Raw genomic sequence first — 15,569 nt, forward strand, 5'->3', positions numbered from 1 at the left:
AAATGAATGAAATAATATATAAGGATAATAATAATAATAAGGAAATAATGTTTCAGCATTTCGTAGTGATAGAAATGTGGATAGCAATATTTTCTTATCTTTTTTTTGTCTTTTGAATTCAGCGGCTGTTCATAAAAGTAAAAAGAAAAGAATCTTAAAAGAAATCTGTTAAGCTACTATAGAGGGTTACAATCCGATATTATATAGTATTTGAACCTTAATCTTTCCTAGTACCGATGCTCTTTTGTTTGTTGTTGTTGTGAGGGAGAGAGCATTTCTGTCATCTATACACAAAACTTTCCATTTCACTTACAAGATGGTAAAAAGAACGAACCTTGCTTATTATACACGGTTTTTAACGCTATAACACTTCTTTACTTGGATTTTACTCTCAAAAACTGTAAGTATATGAACACAGGTTGATCTGAGTAATGGATGTGTGCAGAAAGGTAGCGAAAGACTTGGGGAGAGGTGAAAATAAGTTTTTTTTTTTTTCCAGACTCCTTATCCTTGGTGAGTAATGTTTATGAAATCTTGTGTGAGCCTGTAGTGTTGACTGTGCTGAGTTATTTAGCTGTTATTTTACCCTCATCCCTCAGAATTTGTCACTTGTTACCCCCTTACTGGGCCAAGAGAGTTAAATAAGCCGTGTGTACAGGGTAGCTGGCCAGGTGACTTTTCTCATTACAGATCTTACCGTAATTTGAAATATAGATATACACAACTAAAATTATAATGCTGATGGTGAATTTTAAAGGTTTATCTGCATTTTGGTGAAGTGTGGTTAGTTTTGTTAGGTGAGCAGGTTAAAAAGATAACAATTATGAAGATATGTTAATAGCAGACTTAGTGGTGTCCCCCAAGGTTATATCATTCATTTAATTTTTGCCTTCCAGATGACTGTGTTGGTGATAGAACCCTGGCAGGAAGAGGTGACGTTGCCTTGGATATTCAGAGTGAGGGAGACTGGCAGAAGACACAAGGTATGTAATAATTTTGTTACTTCTGCCTCACTGTTCTATTGTGATATATATGTGTGTATTAGTGTTATGGAGAGTTATAGAAGTTATAGAATAAATGTGTCAGCCTCAGTACACCGTGGAAGTGGTATTGGTGGGTCTTTTTAATTAACACCAAATATTGAACCACATATTTGCTGTACAGTTCTGTTGAATATTGTTGGTATTGGTGAATATTCTTTAGCATATTGGATGAAGCAGGTAGTAGGCAGGAAGGTAGGCCTATGTGGGGTGCCGTGTGGGGTGTATAGGCTGGCGCTGAAATCTTTTGTGTTGATTGCGGTTCAGATTTAAGTGTGTGGACCTGTACACTTCCTTGCCTCATTGAAAGGATAACTTAATTATAAGGAATTATCATTTACTATAAGGAATTATCATTTACTATAAGGAATTATCATTTACTATAAGGAATTATCATTTACTATAAGGAATTATCATTTACTTCAGTCACCCGTACAAAATAGAGAGACATGACCTTTTTATTTATTTATTTATGTATGTATTTATGTATGTATGTATGTATGTATGTATGTATGTATGTATGTATGTATGTATGTATGTATGTGTTTGTTTGTTTGTTTGTTTGTTTGTTTATTTATTTATGTATGCATTTATTTTCAGAAAGCAGAGATTGTGACAGTTGAAAGCCCTGAGATTTATTTATGTATTTATTTATTTATGTATTTATTTATGTATGTTATGTATGAGATTTATTTATGTATGTATTTATTTTCAGAAAGCAGAGAGATTCTCCAGAGAGAAGCTTTTTTTCAGTGTTTGTATCTCTAAACCTTCCTTCTTCACAATTATCTCTCTCTCTCTCTCTCTCTCCTCCACACAGCATCCCCTGGCCTTCCACAGCCTTCTCACTGGTCTCCTTGTTGTGTCATCCTTCACACAGCATCCCCAGGCCTTCCACAGCCTCCCCACTGGTCACTTTGTCCTGTCCTGTCCTCCATATACCAATCACAGGCCTAACCTAGCCAACCTAAACTAACCTAACCTCACACCCACAGGTTCGGAGGCCTCCAGAGAGCTGCCCAGAGTGAAGCTTGTGGTATAGAGGAACAGCTGCTGATCATCAAGCTTACGGAGTGACTGGAGGAAAGTGGGAGGAGCCTGGAGGGAGTGGTGGAGGTACAGTACTTGGAGAAAATCCCTTCACCATGACGATAATGGTGTTCTTTTTCTCGTTCTTCTTTTTCCTCCTCCTCCTCCTCCTCCTCCTCCTCCTCCTCCTCCTCTTCCTCCTGCTGCTGCTGGCTTATTGGCTAAATGACTTGTGGCTTAGTGAGGCTTATTGGTGACTGGCTTAGTGAGGCTTATTGGTGACTGGCTTAGTGAGGCCTATTGGGTGACTGGCTTAGTGAGGCCTATTGGGTGACTGGCTTAGTGAGGCTTATTGGTGACTGGCTTAGTGAGGCCTATTGGGTGACTGGCTTAGTGGCTTGAAATTATGGGTGTCTTTTAACATTGTTACCTTGCATGCATGTTCAACAAAAGTCAAAGCTAATGAGAAACTTGCTTTTATAAAACAGCTTGCTACCCAACAAAGCAAAGGATTATATTTATTTATTTTTAGTCTTTCACTATTCCATAATTCAAGCCAGTGAATCTAATCTCTTTCTTTCTATACAGATACCAGGATATGTGACCACCACCACCACCCTCACCACCACCACCACCACCACCACCACCACCACCACCATTGGAGTCCCCTCTGTAGTTGCACATTACGGCCCTGTTGTGTACCCTGGTGGCCTTCATAGTTGACCGGTGAGTATGTACATTTGTTGAGGGTTGCTGTGCTCTCAGTCACTGTCTTCCGAGGCTACAGAGAGTTTCTCCTGTTGATACTGTAGAAATGTTGTGTATCTGTCAGAAGAACCATAAAAAACTCTCTTGAAAACCTGTGTCTCTTCAACTAGAGGCTTTGGGAAGTAGTGGAGGTGTGGCCAGACTTGTTTCAGAATGTACCAGAAAGTCTAACCTGATTTTCTTGTTAATATTGGGATTTTTATTGGAGTTAAAAGGAAGTTTGATATTTTATCAATATTTATTTATTTGGTGAATTCAATGAAGTTTGACATAAAGTTATATTCAAAGTATTTACAAACACACACACACACACACACACACACACACACACACACACACACACACACACACACACTACAGGTCTTAACCAATGCATCATAAATTTTTGTGTATAGTTATTGTGCTTAGTATTTTGTAAACAGCATCTTTAATAATTCTATTGCATGCCTAAAAAAAAAAAAAATTCAAGCAACATAGCTTAATATTTGTGTTTGTTTATGTGCATGGCTCTAAATAATATATGTTTGTGTGTTTGTGTGTTAGTTGGCTTGTGTGTGTCTGTGGTTTGCTATTGGTTCAGTACATCTGTGCCTGGCCTGGTCTGAAACGTGGCTGCTTTACAATGTTTTCTGGCACAGAGGAAGAAATGGTGTGCTGTTCTTCTGTTTTGTCCTGACTGAGAAGCTGTTGTGCTTTTTTTTCCTTGTTCTGCGTTGCTGTGCTTCAAGGGGTAGACTTGCCTGTCCTCCATTGTCCTGTGTCTGTCATGCTTGTTGTATAGTCAGTAAAACACCTTTTGTTCTGTCTTGCCCTGAATGGTCTGTTGTGCTTGTTGTGTCTCTCAGATCTTCCACATTCTCTTCTTCTCTTATTTTTTTCTGATAATTTCATTTGACTTTAATTCTTTTCATCTATCAACACCATTATACCACACCACACCACCACCACCACCACCACCACCACCACCACCACCTGCATCACACTCAGACTTTCCTTTCCTCCACTTAGCTGAGTGCAGCTGTCGGTGACTGCAGGAATGGACCTCAGATGGCGGACACAACAGCATTACCAAGTCAAGAAGTTGTGCAGTATTTTATCTCTGCTCTCAAACAAGCAATGACCAGTGGTGGTGTTGTTCATGTCTGGCTTGTGTGTGTGTGTGTGTGTGTGTGTGTGTGTGTGTGTGTGTGTGTGTGTGTGTGTGTGTGTGTGTGTGTGTGTGTGTGTGTGTGTGTGTGTGTGTGTGAGTTTGTTCATCCATTATGATTTGAAGAGATTGTGTTTGTATTTTTATTGTGGTACTCTGTGATTATACTTTGAAATGATACGGCCTTAAAATTGACCTTTGACCCTGTGTGGTAGTGGAGTGAGGCTTGTGACAGTTAGGAATTGGTTGTCAAAAAGTGACCACATTGGTTTTTCCTCAGTTGCTTTAGCCATGAAAGTTCTATTCCTTGTGTTCTTTGTCATGATGATGTTTGATTCCCTTGGTTTCCAATTGGTTGCCTTTGTGTGAGTTTTGATCCAGTCATTTACTTCCCTACTTACTGAATTCCAGGAAACAAAGGGATTGCTTGCTCCTTTTGCTTCCTTGTGGACAAATTCACTGGTAATAGTTTGTTATTTGGAAGTTTGATTGAAGGCTTGTTCCTCCCTCTCCTCCACCCTATGACTACTTGATGCTATCTAGTAAAATTCTTCACAATGATGTTTTCCATGCCTTCGCTGCCCTAAACCCTTGGAAAGCTTGGAGGGGTCCCTCCTCTTGTTCTTCAAAACTGCATTTCTGTGCTTGCACCTTGCCAAGTCAAACTCTTTCAACTCTGTGTGTCAACATGTAATAATATTACTTCTTGCTGGAAGTTTGCCTACATTCAGCCTGTTCCTGAAAAGGGTGACCATTCTAATCCCTCATACTACTGTCCTGTTGCTTTAATTTTCTGCCTATCTGAAGTTTTTGAATTTATCCTCAAAAGGAAGATTCTTAAACATCTATCACTTGACAACTTTCTATCTAATTGCCAGTATGTGTTCCATAATGGCCAGACAAAAGAAAACATGTGTTCAGTGGCTTCAGCCACCACCAATGGTCTCTCTTTTTAAGATTTCCTGCTTAACTAATGTTTAAGTATCTCATTACAAAGATAAGAATATAGATATCATAAAGATGGTTATTTATATTGATTAGCATATTAGCATTATGAATGTTCCTGTTCATATGATTATAACTATCAGCAGAAAAAATTGTATAACATGTGTCATTCATTTACTTGAAGCTGCATTGTCAAGGAAGCTTGATACACTTTTCAGTGATGTGTTTATGTGCTAACATATGTGTGCTTGGAGCATAAAAGATAGTCTACACTATATTTTGACAGATAAACAGTTGGTATGAAAAAATTACTTTTACCTACAGCACTTACTTAATTTGCATTTGGGCACCATCTCTTTGAAAATAGTCCATTTGAGCAGCAATACAGCAGCACATTCAGCACTGTTGTCACCCCTGAAACTTATTCTGGAAGTGTTGTTCTCTAAGCATGTCAAGCATCTACTGTTTGTGCAGAATCATCTCCACAATGGACAGAAGAAGCATCAGGCCAAAGTCTGTCAGGAATTCTGTCAGCCAGCCATGAATGACCCAACCTTCATGTCAAAGGACATCTCTGGGAACAAAATTTGGGTTTACAGGTATAACCCCCTAACCCAAACAAGTCTTTACAATAGAAGAGTCCAGCATCTCCATGCAGGGCATGGTTCAGGTCTGGAAAACCACTAAGACCATTTTTATTCAATGTCTTTGAGATTCATAGGATAGTTCATCATGAATTCATCCCCCAAAAAAGATCATCAACTGCCAGTTCTACTCAAGTGTTTTGAGGCATCTGAGGACATTAATTTTGGCAGATATGGCTTGAAATGTGGTGCAAGGCTAAATGGATGCTCCATGATGATGATGATGATGATGATGATGATGCACCCTCTCTTACATATTATCTCTTATAATGCATGGGCTTCTCAGATGCATGATTATCCCTTTGCAGCTGCCCTACTCATCAGATTTGGTACCAACCCTTGTGACTTGTGTCATGCTCCCCACATGGACATTCATTCTATGGAAACAATGAGAAATTGATCTCAAGATGAGATAAGTCTTTAGCCATGACAAGTTGTAGCCAGCCAGGGATTGAACCTCTCACTGAGAGAACACAAGGATGACACCTTAGACATTGAGACCATGATGACTGTCAGGTCCCAAGTTCAGTTTTAGGACATTTATACTCCTAATCTCTGCACTTTTTTTTCCTGGAAATAATAAAGATGCAGCTGAAGGGATGCTCTTTTGACACCATGGGGTAGGTTCATTAGATTAGATTAGATGTGATTTACTTTAGAGTTTTAATGAAAGCAATGGCAAAAAAAGACTATGGTTCCAGCCTGTGTGAGACAACCCTCAAGAATTTAAATATTTCCAAACTACTTATAGCATTCAGATTGTTCATGGATACAACTGAAGGTAATACAAACATAGGAGTTGTAAAAATATTTTTTTAAATAATGAATTAAGACTTATACAGTACACAAACATTCATTAAAAGACCACACTGAGCCACTGTTTACACAAACAGCTGATGAATGCTCACTGTTGATGTCACTATCAATGGTGGCAGCTGCAGCAGTTACAGCTCATTCTTCTCACCAAACTTGCATCACTGTGTATAGTGCTAGTGATGTTGGGATTGGAACTGCACTTGCTACCTCGATATCAGTGTTACAGACATTTTTACAATTTGTTGCGGACCATCCATGCAGTAGGCTTTAAATTCCGTTAGGGTACGACTCGCAAGCAAGCTGATCCCAGGCAGTATACGTGATTTGCATCAGAATACTGCACATTAGTGGCGAGCCGACTGTAGTCACCACAAAAGAAATCTATACAGCAAAAATGCAGGTGAAAAGCACATATGGAAAAAATGTGGATATATTTGAGTTGCATATCCATCATGTGCTAGAACACAGTCATCATACATCTCACAGCAGCTGAGACGCTTGTGTAGCTGTTCATACACATCCAACACCAGTGCTGGTCCAGCTGCCACGGAAGCAGCATCCATAACTGACGACTCCATCAGGCTTCACGCAACCCATCATTGACTAATTTTGGATGCTTACAGTTTTGTTGCTGTGCTTTACCATAGGTCACCAGGAGCTGAAAATGAAAGAAAAAGCACATTCATTGGCATAGCTGCAGCAGGGAGTGTTAGTGATATATATGGCAGCTGATCTTGTGTTGACCCAGAAAGCCATTTACCAGCTTAAAAACTCCACTGTCACCCTCCTGCCTCCAGGCTTAGCATTAATGCCCCCCCCCCCTGAAAAAAAACTCTTAAATCCCCCCAAAAAAGTTTAAGTGGTTATTTCAGGGGGTTTTAGAAAATATATTTTACTAATCAAGATTTAGTTGTATATTATATTGATAATTAAGGTCTATATATATACATACACATTAAAATTGTAAAATAGTCAAGTCTGTCCCATTAAATTCCTAACCTGTATCAGCATGACCTAAACAAGTGTGTGTTCTTCATTAAAAGAGTGTCAAAATCTTTCAAGATCTAACTCCCCTTGTAATTTCTTGCACCTAGCCAAAAACATCTCCAATAACTTTGCTTCTTCATGGCACTACTGCCATCTCATCTATTTCTAAAGCTGAACTCTTCACTCAAACCTTTGCTAAAAACTCTACCTTGGATAATTCAGGGTCTGTTCCTCCGTCTCCTCCATCCTCCGATTACTTCACGCTACCTATGAAAATCCCTTGCAGTGATGTTTTCCATGCCCTGGCTAGCCTTAACCCTCAGAGAGCTTACAAACCTGATGGAGTCCCTCCCATTGTTTTCTGAAACTGTGCCTCTGTGCTTGCACCTTGCCTAATCAAACTCTTCCAAATTTGTCTATCAATATCTACCTTTCCTTCTTGCTGGAAGTTTGCCAAAATTCAGCCTGTTCCTAAAAAGGGTGACCATTCTAATCCTTCAAATTATCGTCCTATTGCTGTAATTTCCTACCTCTCCAAAGTTTTGAATCTATTCTCAACAGGAAGATTCATAAACATCTATTATTTCACAACCTTCTATTTGATTGCCAGTATGGGTTCTGTCTAGGCCACTCTACTGGTGATCTTATGGAGTTCCCTACTGAGTCTTGGTCATCCTCTTTTAGGGATATTGGTGAAACTTGCTGCTGTTGGCTTGTGCATATCAAAAGCTTTTAATAGAGTCTGGCATAAAGCTTTGATTTCCAAACTATCCTCCTATGGCTTCTATCCTTCTCTCTGTAACTTCATCTCAAGTTTCCTTTCTGATCATTCTATTGCTGCTGTGGTAGACAGTCACTGTTCTTCTAAATCTATTAACAGTGGTGTTTCTCAGGGTTCTGTCCTATCACTCACTCTCTTCTTATTTTTTGTTAATGATCTTCTAAACCAAACTTCTTGTCCTATCCATTCCTACACTGATGATACCACCTTGCACTTTTCCATGTCTTTTTTGTAGACATCGAACCCTTCAGGAAGTAAACAATTCTCACAAGGAAGCCACAGAATGCCTGACTTCTCAACTCTCTAAAATTTCTGATTGTGACCGAGCAAACCTAGCATTGTTCAATGCACCAAAGACTTAATTCTTCCATCTATCAACTCGACACAACCTTCCAGGCAACTATCCCCTCTTCTTCAGTGACACTCAACCATCCCCCTCTTCTACTGAACATCCTCAGTCTGCCCTTCAGTTATAATCTGAACTAGAAACTCTTCATCTCATCTCTAGCTAAAACAGTTTCTATGAAGTTAGGTGTTCTGAGTGTTCTCCACCAGTTTTTCTCATCCCCCAGCTGCTAGCTTTGTACAAGTGAAGTGTACAATAGTGAAGAGTAACGAGGAAAAGAAGTAAGAATATATATAAGAAGAATATATATATAAGAAGAAGAAGAAGAGAGAAGGAAAGAAAAAGAAAGAAAAAAGAAAAAAAAGAAAGAAAGAAAGGAAGAGGGATTAAGAAGAAGAAGAAGAAGAAGAAGAAGAAGAAGAAGAAGAAGAAGAAGAAGAAGAAGACACACACACTCTCACAAAGAGGTCGAGGGGATTAAAGACAGCTCTTCATATAGATGCTCTCTCTCTCTCTCTCTCTCTCTCTCTCTCTCTCTCTCTCTCTCTCTCTCTGAAAGTTTCTCTAATATCAAGTTTTCTCAGTTGATGCTGATGATGATGATGATGAGAGGAGGAGGAGGAGGAGGAGGAGGAGGAGGAGGAAAAAGAACAAGAAGAAGAAGAAGAAGAAGAAGAAGAAGAAGAAGAATAAGGAGGAGGAGGAGGAGGAGGAGGAGGAGGAGGAGGAGGAGGAGGAGGAGGAGGAGGAGGAGGAGGAGGAGAAGTATGTGTATTTGTAATTCATATAAATAATATATATTGAAAGTTGAAATTATAACTAGATCTCTCTCTCTCTTTCTCTCTCTCTCTCTCTCTCTCTCTTTCACTTAATTAAAATTCTTTCTGGTTAATCTTCCCTCCCCCTGCCCCCCCCTCTCTCTCTCTCTCTCTCTCTCTCTCTCTCTCAAAGGATTAAAGAAGAAGAATGAGGAGGAGGAGGAGGAGGAGGAGGAGGAGGAGAGAGAAAGAGAGACAATGAATTTATATATTGCCACAAGTCATTTAGCCAATAAGCCAGCAGGAGGAGGAGGAGGAGGAGGAGGAGGAATAAGTAGGAGGAGGAGGAGGAAGAGGAAAAAGAACAAGAACAAGAAGAACAAGGAGGAGGAGGAGGAGGAGGAGGGGCAGGAAAGAATGCATGAGAGATAAGGAACTCAAGTTAAGGAAACAAGTGTAAATAGATTAGGATGGAGAACAGGTGAAAAGGTAACAGCCTCCTACACTGATGCAGTCATCTGGAAACAGCACACTCCTGCCTCTTCTTAATCTTGCCACACCAAAATCTCTCAACCAAGAGATTTTAATCTTATTGCATTTTCAATACAAAGGATGTGAGTTTAGTGCCATTTAGTTTAGCGTAACAGAGGCATACAGAGTTGTACTACTGAGGACTCAAAGCAAGCTGTTTTTGACAAAATATCCAAACCCTCCCTGTGTGTGAGGAGAGATACACCATGTTTTTGTTAGTGTTTCAAAGGGAATTTGATGTACCCACTCACACACACACAATCTCCATTACTTTGTACCACATTGAGCTGCCTCAACATCCACCTAAATGCTGACAACATCAAACACAAAGAAAGAGATGTTGAATGTTTTCCATTGCTAATATTTTTGCAAGCATCTGGTTATTTCTTACAACATGTATCTTGATTGCCCCTTAGGATGTGATGAGACCATATCTGCTCTCTTAGACTAAGTGCGCATGCACGCACACACGCACACAGCTTAGGCTCATGCCCTGTACAATACAACTAGGTAAATACACACACACACACACACACACACACACACACACACACACACAGGAGGGTAAGACTGCTAGCCTTGCACTCCAGCCAAGAGACAAGATGACAACTATTCAGCTAACATCCAGTACCTATTCACTGATGGGTAAACAATGCCGTCCTCGGCACGCAGACTCTGCCTCCGGGTGATACCTGTGGATTTGTCCGTTGTTGTGGAAATACTCAAGGCCCTTCAGTACTTCCCTAAGTGCTGTGGCGATAACTGCCTCGTCAAACACTCCGTGCCTGCAGCCTGTACTCTCATCCTGCAAGAAAGGCTTGTTTAATGGATCACTGATGAAAGGAGTGCACTTTTATTAGGAGAATTTTCAAGATGGTAAATATGTACAGTCAAAATGTAGTATTGTATGCAAGAAATGTCATAAGTGTAATAAAGGCAAGTACATATATCATATTTGACAGTAACTATGTATGGTTAAAATGTAATGATACATTGTAATGACAAATGTCAGAGTGTAATAAAGACATATATATTATGTTTGACAGCATATCACAATAGAAATATTACATCTCCATTTCATGACAGCATATCTAAGAAACAAGTTTTCAGTGTATTAACCTAACCTAACCTAACCTAAAAATCAAGGTCTAATCTTTTCACTTTTTTTTTTTTTTTTTATCTTCATGTTTTGTCTGTTATTGAAGCATACTAGCTTTGCATATTTTAATGCAGTGTGATTGGCATCTCATGTAGTATTATTTTATTATTTATTTTTTTTTACTTCCTGTACTAATGAAACACTTTTCAGTGAATGATAATACTGTCACCTTGTGGCAACACAAGAGCTTGTAAGTACAGTATGAAGTGCACCCATTGTGTTTCTCTTGAGGCCAATTCTGATCACATTTTCTTTTGTGTTAATGAAACATCATGTCAATGAAATTCTCTGACATTCAGCTTTCACAAAAATACTGTATCACAGTTTTGGGATGAGAGATCCTCTGAAAATCTTCCAACTTCCATACCACTCTCTTCCTTTTGAATTCACACATGCTTTACATCCTTGGTTTGAATTAACAACATTCCACTGGAAGGAGATGCCTCACGTTCCCTCATCTCTCTTTGTTTCACAGCAGGCACAGATATGCTGTCGTGGCACTGTGTCCAGCAGGAAGCCGAACGGGCGCAAGCCCAAGACCGCAAACCCGGCTTCGGCCACAACAGCATAACTACACCCACTGTGAAACAAAGACAGATTAGAATGTTGTGAATATGAAAATATTTAATTACCAGTCATTCTCTGAAGTATGACAAGTGATTTATCCATGGAGTTAAGTACAGAAAGTACAGTAACTCCCTGATAATTAACATGAGAAGACAAATATTCCACACACACAAGTATCAGCAGGCCAACATAACAATCTACAACCAGCAATAGCTGAGAAAATTGTGAAAAAAATCTACCATGTTAAATATGCTTTGGATATAATACAGAATGCCTGGAGACACCTTTTATGAAGATCAGTATGAGAATGTCCAACACTGGTATTAGGAGTGATATGTTGAAAAGGTGTTCTTGAATAATCAGCATACTTGTTCACTGACCACTTTTGGTGCCCTTGTTTTGAAAGAAAGTTTCGTCTCACCCTGAGACTGAGAACTTTGAGATACGTACTTTCCATATTTTCATTATTTTCAACCAAGATCATAAAGATAGTGTGTGCTTATATAAAGTGTTTCAATGATAACCATTGACTGTACCATTATATAAGATAGATAAAGGATTTAAATATACTTGTTAAAACTTAGGAAAACAGACACAATTAGTTTCTTTACGTCATCAGCGTAAAGCGAGCGAGAGAGAGAGAGAGAGAGAGAGAGAGAGAGAGAGAGAGAGAGAGAGAGAGAGAGAGAGAGAGAGAGAGAGAGAGAGAGAGAGAGAGAGAGAGAGAGAGAGAGAATTATAAGATACTAACTCCTCTTACTAAGCCCTGAACTAGGATGAGATAACAGTACAGTTAATATACCTATCAGCAATGACTTATAATGTGATGTCAGAGGGCAGATGTTGTGATAACATTCCATCTTTGGTAATTCTTCTTTTATAAGTGTTGTGGCCAAGATAAAATCTCACCCCATTGGCCAGTCACCAATAAGCCTCACTAAGCCAGTCACCAATAAGCCTCAATAAGCCACAAGTCATTTAGCCAATAAGCTAGTACGAGGAGGAGGAGGAGGAGGAGGAGGAGGAGGAGGAGGAGGAGGAATAAGAAGGAGGACGAGAAGGAGGAGGAATAAGGAGGAGGAGGAGGAGGAGAAGGAGAAGGAGAAGGAGGAGGAGGAGGAGGAGGAGGAGGAGGAGGAATAAGAAGGAGGAGGAGGAGGAGGAGGAGGAATAAGAAGGAGGACGAGAAGGAGGAGGAGGAATAAGGAGGAGGAGGAGGAGGAGGAGGAGGAGGAGGAGGAGGAGGAGGAGGAGGAATAAGAAGGAGGACGAGAAGGAGGAGGAGAAATAAGGAGGAGGAGGAGGAGGAGGAGGAGGAGGAGGAGGAGGAGGAGGAGGAGGAGGAGGAGGAATAAGAAGGAGGACGAGAAGGAGGAGGAGGAATAAGGAGGAGGAGGAGGAGGAGGAGGAGGAGGAGGAGGAGGAGGAGGAGGAGGAGGAGGAGGAGGAGGAGGAGGAATAAGAAGGAGGACGAGAAGGAGGAGGAGGAATAAGGAGAAGGAGGAGGAAAAAGAAGAATAAAGTGAATGAGTGTTGTGGGCATAGCATTGCAGCAGTGCCTGCATAAGTTAGTAAAGCTGTGAGACACCTCGCATGCCTTGCCTGTCACCGCTTGTGCCGGCTGGCAATGCAGAACACAATCTCCAGGACTCCGTGGTTAGGCTGACAGTTCTGTGGGAATGGAAGATCATTAGATTTTCACTCGTATCAAGTTGAATTGGTTTAGCTGACACACACTCTCTCTCTCTCTCTCAATTGATTGCAAAGACCACAAAGATGATTAGCAGAGGTTTTCGTGAGTGATTCTCCTGTTAGTAATGTAGGAATGTTAATTTGACACTAAAACCATAAAAAAACATCTTTAAAAACGTGTGCCACTTTGAATAGTGCCTTTTAAAAGCGTGTTTCTCCCATCAGTACAGTAGAAATGCAGTTATTTATTTACATTTTATATATAACACACACACACACACACACACACACACACACACACACACACACACACAGAGGTGGTCTGGCAGGGAAGTGTTATGAGAGATGTATAAACCCATAGCAAGGCAAGGCACACAGCTTTCACACTCACCTCACACTCACAACACACTTTCAACACCTTAACCTTTGTTGGGGAAGAAAATCACTAAAATATCACCCTTATTCTCACTTATTATCACCCTTACCTCACTTACCACCCTTATTCTCACTCACAACACTCTTTCCTCGCATTAACCTTTGTTGGGGAAGAGAAGCACTAAAATATTATCTCCTACGAATTTATTAAGCCAGCACTCATCACTTTAGCCCTTGATGGAGACGAAAAGCACTCCTCCCCTATCCTTACAAGAGCACTCACTAAAATCTTATGTCCATATACCAAAACCAAACACAATTTTCCCCCTCACCCTCACACTCACTCACTCAAGCCCTTAAGAACGTAAGAAATAAGGGAAGCTGCAAGAAGCGACCATGCTTACAGATGGCAGTCTCTCTGTGAAATATACCTACCTATTTCCATGTTATTCCCAGATTTTTAAGCTTGTACCCGTTATTTCTTGTTCTACCCTGGTTGCTGATACTAAATATTTTGCTTACATCTCCCTTGTTATAACTCTTATACCAATTAAAGACTTGTATCAGGAGAGAGAGAGAGAGAGAGAGGGTGCCTATCCTGTATAACATAATAAAAATATTCCCAAAAGGAAGCCCTTATGTAATCTCAGATATCTTAACAGTCACGTCTCCCAGCGCTGTCATTTTGCCAACATACATTCCTCATTCACTTCACAATAAAATTTGACGGCTAACTTACCCGTTTGAGGTGAAATAACGAAGATTAAAGAGCGATTAATATATCCACTGCACTACACTCGATCGGCTTCCAACTAGCCTACTCCCACGTCGGTTATTTATTTTATTTTTATTTATTTGCTTATTACTGTTGTTTTTTTCACATAAATGTTTGTTTTGAGTTTTTGTTTATTTAATTTTTGGTTGTTTTGTGTTTTGTTCTGTTTTATGAGTTAATTATTTTGTTGATCTCGTCATTCATTAATGAAATTCTTGATCCATTTATTTGCTTTATTCTTGTGTGTGTGTATAATTATATATATTTTATAATGTTAAGAGTTAATTCTTTTTTTCTTGTGTGTTTTTCTGTTTTTTCTTCTGTTTTGTGTCTCGAAAAAGAAAATCAGATTATTTATTTCATCTTCGAATGTGGAGCAGTTTTGTTTATTTATTTATTTAATTTTGCCTAAATCAATCGTTTTTAATTGCAGTTTTCAGTAGAAACGTTTATTCTGGCTTTTTATTATGTTTATTTCTCAGTTTTGTGACTATATTATATTTTTTGAGACTTGTGAAGGCTAGCTGATAAACACTGACTACTAACCCTTTAACTACTAAGAAACACCATTTATCTCTCTCCCTCGCCAGCCTCCCTATTGCCAACTGTCTTCCACATCTATATAATCAGGAAACCATGTCAAAAAAACTACTTATGGGATGCTGGCGTTAACCATATAACTGGGTAGCCTATCTCCACTCTTCGCCAACATCTAAACACAAACCTATTTACCTTATAATGTCATCTACAGTTATTTTATTTTTATTTACCATGACGAAATTGTTATATCAAGTTGTTTTATATATTAAAATGTTTCCATCATGCCCACATACACACACAAAACCATTTAATTTGTAAACAACAAACATGTGTAGCCTATCATTTACATAGTGTTATTTTCTGATTACATACCGTGAGAAAATTACTTATATTACCTTTATTAGTTTGTTTTATTTATTAAAATATTTCTTTAATGCTTCCATGCACACACACAAAACCATTTCTTTCGTAAACACAAAGTTATTTAGGCTATAATCTAATATCATTTCCTGATTCTTATAATGACTACTAGATTACAAATGGAAGTTTCTTTTCTTTAAATTTCTCATTTTTCTCTCTATTTCCTTTTATTAAATCTTGCTACACACCTCAAAGCCTTCCCTCTCATTAATATTCGTATATTTGTGCCTATAAAACTCTAAGTATTTC

General features: G+C 39.2%; 2 long non-coding RNA genes across 3 annotated transcripts; one reads left to right on the forward strand and one right to left on the reverse strand.

The window, feature by feature from the left end:
* Window positions 1–298: 298 nt before the first annotated feature.
* On the forward strand, window positions 299–6,169 carry LOC135098463 (uncharacterized). Its single transcript, XR_010267016.1, has 5 exons — window positions 299–400; window positions 897–983; window positions 2,036–2,156; window positions 2,658–2,795; window positions 3,846–6,169. It is a non-coding gene; the product is annotated as an uncharacterized LOC135098463 (long non-coding RNA).
* Window positions 6,170–6,372: 203 nt separating this feature from the next.
* Window positions 6,373–14,444, reverse strand: LOC135098465 (uncharacterized). 2 transcript variants are annotated; one of them, XR_010267019.1, is made up of 4 exons: window positions 14,325–14,444; window positions 13,121–13,189; window positions 10,424–10,597; window positions 6,373–7,047 (listed from the first exon to the last, which is right to left on the reverse strand). It is a non-coding gene; the product is annotated as an uncharacterized LOC135098465 (long non-coding RNA). The 2 variants fall into 2 exon arrangements; XR_010267018.1 differs by having other exon boundaries at window positions 13,116–13,189; window positions 14,325–14,443.
* Between the last annotated feature and the right edge of the window lie 1,125 nt (window positions 14,445–15,569).

This window comes from Scylla paramamosain, unplaced genomic scaffold (genome assembly GCF_035594125.1).
Source record: "Scylla paramamosain isolate STU-SP2022 unplaced genomic scaffold, ASM3559412v1 Contig65, whole genome shotgun sequence".
Classification (NCBI taxonomy): Eukaryota; Metazoa; Arthropoda; class Malacostraca; order Decapoda; family Portunidae; genus Scylla; species Scylla paramamosain.